This window comes from Oryctolagus cuniculus, chromosome 4 (genome assembly GCF_051225735.1).
Source record: "Oryctolagus cuniculus isolate XC-2025 breed Fujian yellow rabbit chromosome 4, ASM5122573v1, whole genome shotgun sequence".
Classification (NCBI taxonomy): Eukaryota; Metazoa; Chordata; class Mammalia; order Lagomorpha; family Leporidae; genus Oryctolagus; species Oryctolagus cuniculus.
Window position 1 is genome coordinate 91,767,815 of NC_142870.1, and position 7,001 is coordinate 91,774,815.

The 7,001-nt window shown below is 47.6% G+C and overlaps 1 long non-coding RNA gene across 5 annotated transcripts; it reads right to left on the minus strand.

Moving 5' to 3' along the window:
• Positions 1–1,880: 1,880 nt before the first annotated feature.
• On the minus strand, positions 1,881–6,898 carry LOC138849491 (uncharacterized). Of its 5 annotated transcripts, XR_016232506.1 has the most exons (5): positions 6,629–6,898; positions 5,828–5,977; positions 3,565–3,724; positions 3,335–3,464; positions 1,881–2,311 (listed from the first exon to the last, which is right to left on the minus strand). It is a non-coding gene; the product is annotated as an uncharacterized LOC138849491 (long non-coding RNA). The 5 variants fall into 5 exon arrangements; XR_011388363.2 differs by lacking the exon at positions 5,828–5,977 and having other exon boundaries at positions 6,629–6,896; XR_011388364.2 differs by lacking the exons at positions 5,828–5,977; positions 6,629–6,898 and adding an exon at positions 3,842–4,068.
• Positions 6,899–7,001: the final 103 nt, after the last annotated feature.

The window sequence follows — 7,001 nt, forward strand, 5'->3', positions numbered from 1 at the left end:
TGCTTCGGTCAATAATTGAAAATATTATTCTATTCTGTTGCTAAACTGTACCAGCGTTGCTCACTGGGAGCTCCTTAAGTGGCTCCTGTGTCTCTTTGATTGAAATGTCCCTTGTCCAGACAGTTGTGCTTTAATTTCCAGCAATTTCGTACTTCACGGGCTAGAGGATATTCCCTTCTCATTTTGTGTGCTTCCTGCTCCGGTCCTAATCTCAATCATTTCTTCAAGGGGCCTTGGTTACTATTCCTGGGGAATGGCATTAGAAACCAAGATCTGGGCACTAGGCATGCTGACTGCTTGTTATTGCTTCTAGGCCAACTGCATCCTATTTGATATAAAATACTTTTTATTTATTTGACACACAGAGAGACAGAGAGAGACACAGACAGACAGACAGAAAGCTCCCACCGGCTGATTCACTCTCCTATCGTCTTCAGCAGACAAGGGGACTGAGACTGGTAGCCAAAATTCAATCCAGGCCTCCCATGCGGGTGGCAGGACCGCAGTTACCTAGGTCATTGCTGCTGCCTCTTGAGGTCTGCACCAGCAGAAAGCAGGAATCAGGAGCCACAGCTGGTTACCGATCCCAAGCCCTCCAGTATGGGACACAGGCATCCCAACCAGCAGCTTAAGTGCCAGGCCATATGTCTGCCACCATGTACAGTTTAACTCTTACATGTTTAACATCAACGCACACACATTACATTATTCATAAGACAATGACAGATTAACAACATTAAATCCTAACACACGGACCCACATACAAAACTTGTGTATCGGGGTCTTTTTCTTCAATGCCACCACTGTACTACTGCGATTGATGGATAGCCTCAGTGAAGATAATACCGGTTCTGAATGTGAGGCTTTCTCTGACTGTGAGGCCACGGCAAATGGCTCTTTGGCAGGGCTGCCTACCCCAAGCCCCCTTTCCACAATAAACTGTGGGAAAAGTCTAGTGGATTTAGAAGTAGGGTGGCAAAGTCTTGGGTACAGCTCTGTCAATGATTCAATGTGGGTGGCAAATGCATTATCTGGGCCCCAATTTTTTTATGATATCAAGTCAGTAGCATTTGGTTGGATAATGGCTAACGAACCCCTCTGGTTCTCGCGTGATTGCCAACGGTTTTACATTGAAGGGATATAATCGGCTGCCTCTCCCCTTCGGCATGAGTCCTGTGTTCCAGAAAGTCTAAGCAAGTGGAGGGGGGGGGAGTGGGGAGCTACTAAGAGCCATTTCATTATTTTCTGAGGTGCTGAGGTCTGGGAAGGGCCTCACATTGTAGACAGTCGGGCCTGACCAAACATATAGGAAGCATTGTCACACAACATCTCTTCCACTGTTGTCGTTTGTCCCCACTGATCAAGGTGGTGGCAGTGGGCGCTTCCTCTTCTTCAGTGAGAGTGAACTCCTCATGCTATTTCCTCTGACTTCAAATAATGACCTTTAGTGGCTGAGAACCTCTCTCTCTCTCCCCTTCTCCCTCTCCCTCTCTCCCCTCCTTCTCCCTCTCCCTCTCTCTCCCCCTCTCTTCCTTCTCTGTGAAAGCTCTGACAGATGTGTTGATCCACGTGCAGTCCAGCTACTGAAGGACTGCCCAGTTTACCAGTGTCATCTCCCATCTATCACTCACTGGGACAGTCTTGAAAAACAAACAGAAGGGGAAAAAAAAAAAAGAGGAAACGATCCAAAGGGCAAAAAAAAAAAAAAACACTTGGGCACTGTCAGGTCTGATTATGAATGCTGGCGATCAAAGGTACAAGGTCTTAGAAGCTGCCTCCTCCGACTCTTACCGTTTAAAATCTTCAACTGGCTTTTGGACCCACACAACATAACCTCAGACTTTGGTCTACAATTGGTTAAAAATTGATAGAGGTGAGGATTCTGGGACTGCCTTCTTTACTTAGAAGTTTATATTTTAACCCCTCACCACACCCCAGGTACACAGACACAGCTCCTTTCCACGGTCCCCAGCTCCACCCTAAAGTAACCTCCGCAGTGAGACTGCGCAGAATTCACGCGGGATCGGAGGCCTTTGGGCGCGAGGAAACGGAGTCCTCACAAGTGGCCTGGCTCAGTGTCCCCGAGGGTGTTCCAGGCAGAGCTGTGATGAGAAATCAAGGTTTCTGGGCAACCAATCCAGATTCTTCCCTTCTCCTTCGCACCGTGCCCCATGGCGCGGTGTCTGTGTGCATCTCTCCGGATGTACATAGGCTGCATAGACACGGACATGTAGGAAACACGCACCAAGCCTCTGTAGGCTGACCTCAGGGAACAGTTTAATGACTCGAATTTCAGGCAGCTGAAAGGTTTCTGCGGGTGGAGGTTGAAATAAACAAGAAAAGCCACTGTGGAGATGTGAATGGAAAAGTACCGGGCCCTCCCTCCTCCCTCCCTCCCTCCCTCCCTCGGACATTCTTGGCTCTCCAGCTCTCCGGGCCACCCCAGCCGGCTTCAGATAGGCTTCTACATGGTCAGGTGTACAGAGGGTGGTGTGGGCAAGGAAGAAGAAGAAGAAGAAAAAAAAAACATGAAAACACAGGCACAACATGCAAATCAAGTTTTTCCACTTCTAGAGTAGGTAGCAGAGCCGACTCAGAGCGGCAGCCCGGCAGGAGGGTGGGCCCGCCACCCTGAGTTTACAAACACTCAAGTGCTTCCTCCTCACATCCCTCTCGGAGTCCAGCTGCTGCCTTCCCTCATGCTAAGGTTTCATAGGAAGTGAAAACCCAGCTATTCAAAACAGTGATCGAAGGCAATAAACAAATGGTCCTGCGCCCTCACTACCCCATTTCTCTCGGTGAAGCTCCTTTCTTATAGTAATTTCCATTCTAAATAAGTGAGAAAACTAGGGAAAATCGGTGTTTTGGGAGTAAACTCTAAGCCAGGCTGAAAAGATTTCTAAAGGGGGCAAAAACAACCTCAGAATAATAAAAGCCTGAAGCAGGCAGCGTAGGGGTCAAAATTAAATGTTGATGCTTCCTTTTCAGAAGGCAGTGGCTGGACAGCATCAGTTTATTTATTTTTTAATGTCTCACAACTTTCTGCACAATTGCTTTAAAACGGACCAAGAGGCTCCCTCCTTTCTCCAAGGATAATATCGGGAGCTTGCTTACAATCCTCTCTGAAAATGAAGGATTTGAAAGACACCCGAGGGAAACGTAAGGGGTCACAGAGAAAAAGCACCGGAGTGACAAGCACGACCACACCTCACTGACCGTCAGAACTCCAACACTTCCCTGGACCTGGAGCTGGTTCCGAGAACCAGTTTAGAGTTCACACAGAGCTCAGTGCAGCCTGGCTCTCCTCGATTCTGCAAGAAAACAAGGTACCCACCTCCGAACCCGGGCTGCCAGGTCACCCCGATCCGGTCCCGAGACACAAGACCATGGAAGCAAGCACGCAGCCCCATTTTCGGCTGTGTTCCTAGGGTCACCCATGCCTCTGTGAGAGGCCAGCCCGTCCTCTGCGAAGAGGGAAGCCCAGAAGAGTTGAGTGATTGATCTGCAAAATTCCTTGCCGTCCTAAAATCTAGAATCCCGTAATGGGAGAAATGAAAGACCTACCAAGTGCCAGAGGTTCTTGACAGGTAAAACCAGCTTCCCCTGCAAGCCCCTAGCAAGGGCAGGAAGGTGTTTTTTTCCAAGGATAGGTGCCTTTTCGGCTGTAACTGAATTGGGGAGAAGGTTTTGCGAGGGGAAGCTGTACGTGAACCTCGTTCCTTTCCTGAAATAGATGTAATGTTAGTACTAGCTATTTTATTTTGTAATAAAGCTTATATTTACCCGGCAGCTGTGATCAGGGATCTATTCCTATACCCAGTCCATGGAACAAAAGACTGACCTGGGTCTCTATTCTGAGACTATGGGCCAGTCACCGTTACATCACGGGACTCATGGATACACAGCACCCCAAAGTCTGCAAGAGTCACACCTCCAACCCCAGACGAGGAATCAGGCTTCAGAGCTTCTTCAGGAAGATTGAAAAGAATCTGAGCAGATTCTGCCTTTAATCCTATTACATAGCACTGCTGGAGTGAGGGAGGCCAACACAGTGATGCCAGCTGGCTCCTGACTGGGGAGAGGTCAAGAATAAGAGAAGGAAGGACATTCTGGAAGAAATTCAATTGGTATAAAAGGTGAAAAAGTTACTTTCTTAGGAACTGAAAAGAGTGAGAGGTGAATGCCCATTGTCTCACCATTCACTCAGTTGAGAGAAAAGAGACTCACCTAAAAGTAAGTGTCTATCTTTAGAATATTTTCAACAATCTCTTCTCTCTCTCCTCTCTCTGTCTCTCTGCCTCCTGTTCTGGTCAGTTTCTTTCAATGAAAACACATTGATTTGGCAAGAAAAGAAAAAAAAAAGACAGTCGTAGAAATGTGGGACTCTGGCACTTGGTCTCAGGACCAAGCCTGGTGATGAGGTTAATCATCTACAAACCATCCTGGTGGGTTCTCTGTCCAGAAGCTCCTGCAGAGCTTTGAAAGAAGGCTGAGACAGGGAAAGGGTGAAGTCCTTCCCAGCCCCCACTCTAGCTGGTTCTATGCCTCAGGGAGCAGATTTCCCTTTGCTCTGCAGCGCCCCCATGGGGCTAACCGTGGAGCGGCACAGAGAACAGGAGCCACAAGCTGTGTGGACCTAAGGTTGGGGATGGGGGGGTCAGGGGATGAGGCAGATGGCAGCTTTGACAAGAAAGGGACCAAAAATCATGAAAGTAATTCTATTATAGGATCAATAATAGGGCAGAGTCATACAATTCACACTCTGAACCATATAAATACATCTGCGAAATCCTAAAATACTTAACTGCTCATAAAAGATAGGGGAAAAAGTCACGTGGATAAATACACAAAGAAAACCATTCCTGCAAAATCGAGGTGTTTATTCTGAATCCAGTGGGATTCATTTAAAGTTCTTGAAAATGAGGGGGAAGGAGACCCAAACCAAAATGCAGAATTCCAGCAGAATGAACCTGCACTTGACCATATCGTGTCTCTGGGGATAAAATGTTCATTTCAACAATAGTGCTAGGATTAGGCCTCGATATCTTTGTCAAAAATCCTTTGTCCAAGAAGCTTTGGCTGCAAGGGCTGCAGAACTCCGGCTGTCAATAAAGTAAAATATCCCGATTTTACAGGCATATTGCCTGAGTACCAGCCCTTGTGCAAGCTAATCAACCCCCTTGGACCTCTGGGGTTCTGAAACTTGCCACCCAGTCTGAGATGGGCTGGGTGCGAGGACAAGGGCACTGTCTGCGACAGCCGAAACTTCTCATGGGACCGCCAGTGCAGAGCTCCAGGACAATCCCAGCAGCTTTTCACAGAGCGCTGCTCATCTTCCCATCAGAAACCCCAATTTGGGGTGGGGAGAAGCAGATTATCTGGGGAGATATCTTTATTAGGAACTCACATGTGGAGAAATGTGGTGGTACCTTTAAGAACTCGTCTGTAATTTAATGAGTGGCTGGAAGCGCTGGTGGGGCCAAGGCTCAGAATGGCTTGACCTTTGGAAGCGGCTTCTGGTCCAAACATTTTGGGTTAATTCTTGAGGAATCTGAAATATTATTTTCCCCTCACACCCTTCTTTTAAGCTAGAGAGACATAAAAGCAACAAGAGTCTCCCTCATTCAGGGATGAGTAGGAGGGGAAAAAACCCCAACCAACATTTAAATAGGGAAACTGGCAGCTCTGAACAAACAAACCGAGGCCCACAGTGAAGTGATTCCGCATACTGCATTTGCCTTTAAAAAGAAAGGGAGAGAGAAAAGAGAAAGAACGGTTCCCCCCCTCCCCTCCTCCCCTCCCCTGCGCTGGAGAGCCTAGGACCTGCCTGCGCGCGGTGCCCTGGAGTTGCGGCACAGGCTGTTCTAAACGCACGCAGGCTCGCTGACACGGGCCCGGCCGGCCTTTGCAATTCCCTCCGGCTGAGCTCTGAGACAGACTCCAGAGATCCTTTTTTTTTTTTTTTTTCCACCGCGACCTTGAAACAAGCCCGGAAAAGGAAAATCAAAACTTTGAGAAGCAGCAAAACACCAACATGTATTCGGCTCACAGCATTCCTGTAGAACACACGCGCACACATACCCATAGACACACGTTTCTTGCCACAAGACATTTCCTAAGAGTCGACAATAACAGAAAGAGCAAACCCACCACTTGCAGTCCTGGAAAGAAACGAACCAAAACAAATGCTTTCAACATCTCAAGTGCAAAGGAGCCTTCCCCTTCAGAAAAAGTCCAAGGGGAAAAGAAAATTGCACCAAAGGGGAGGAAAAAAGTGGGGGTTGGGATTGTCACAGATGAGCAAAAATGTAAGCTTCTTTCAACAGTCTGAGTACTGAAATAATGCATCTTCTCTAAACCGCTTCAGCGATCAGACAGGGAAAGAAAAAACATACGAGACAAAATCCAACCGATGACGGATCCTAGGATTTACGTAACAGCACAAACTTGCAAAAGGCAAAAATCAGAAGCAACATTCGAAAAGCATCAAAATACAACAACCAAAAATCCCAAGCCACCACACCAAAGAAGAAGGAGGAGGAGGAGGAGGAGGGGGAAAAAAAAAAAACACAAGCAAACAAAACCAAAAAGACCCTGTCCCAAATAAAAACAAAGCAAAGGAACCCACCGAAAATCGCTTGGCAAATATTTTTTCTCGTGGTGCCTAATATTCTAGCTGGAAAGAGCTGTGTTTATTGTTTGCTTTTTTTTCCCCCTCTTACTCGCTCCTCTAAACCTACTATCTCTCTATTTTCCAGTGGTTCAAATCTCTCGCTCCCTTTTGGGTATTTAGCTCGAGGAGCTGAGTTTATGGGTGAGAGAGGAGGAAACAGCCCTAGACCCCGGGAAAGCAAAGCGCACTCCCCCTCTTATGTCACCGAATAGCAAATTAGTTCTCAGAATTCCAGAGGCCGAGCTTTGCTACAGCGAAGACGCCGACGTCACAGAGGAGGCGCCCACGTGATGGTGGCGGAGCAGGCCGTACCATCGTCCGCGGGCCG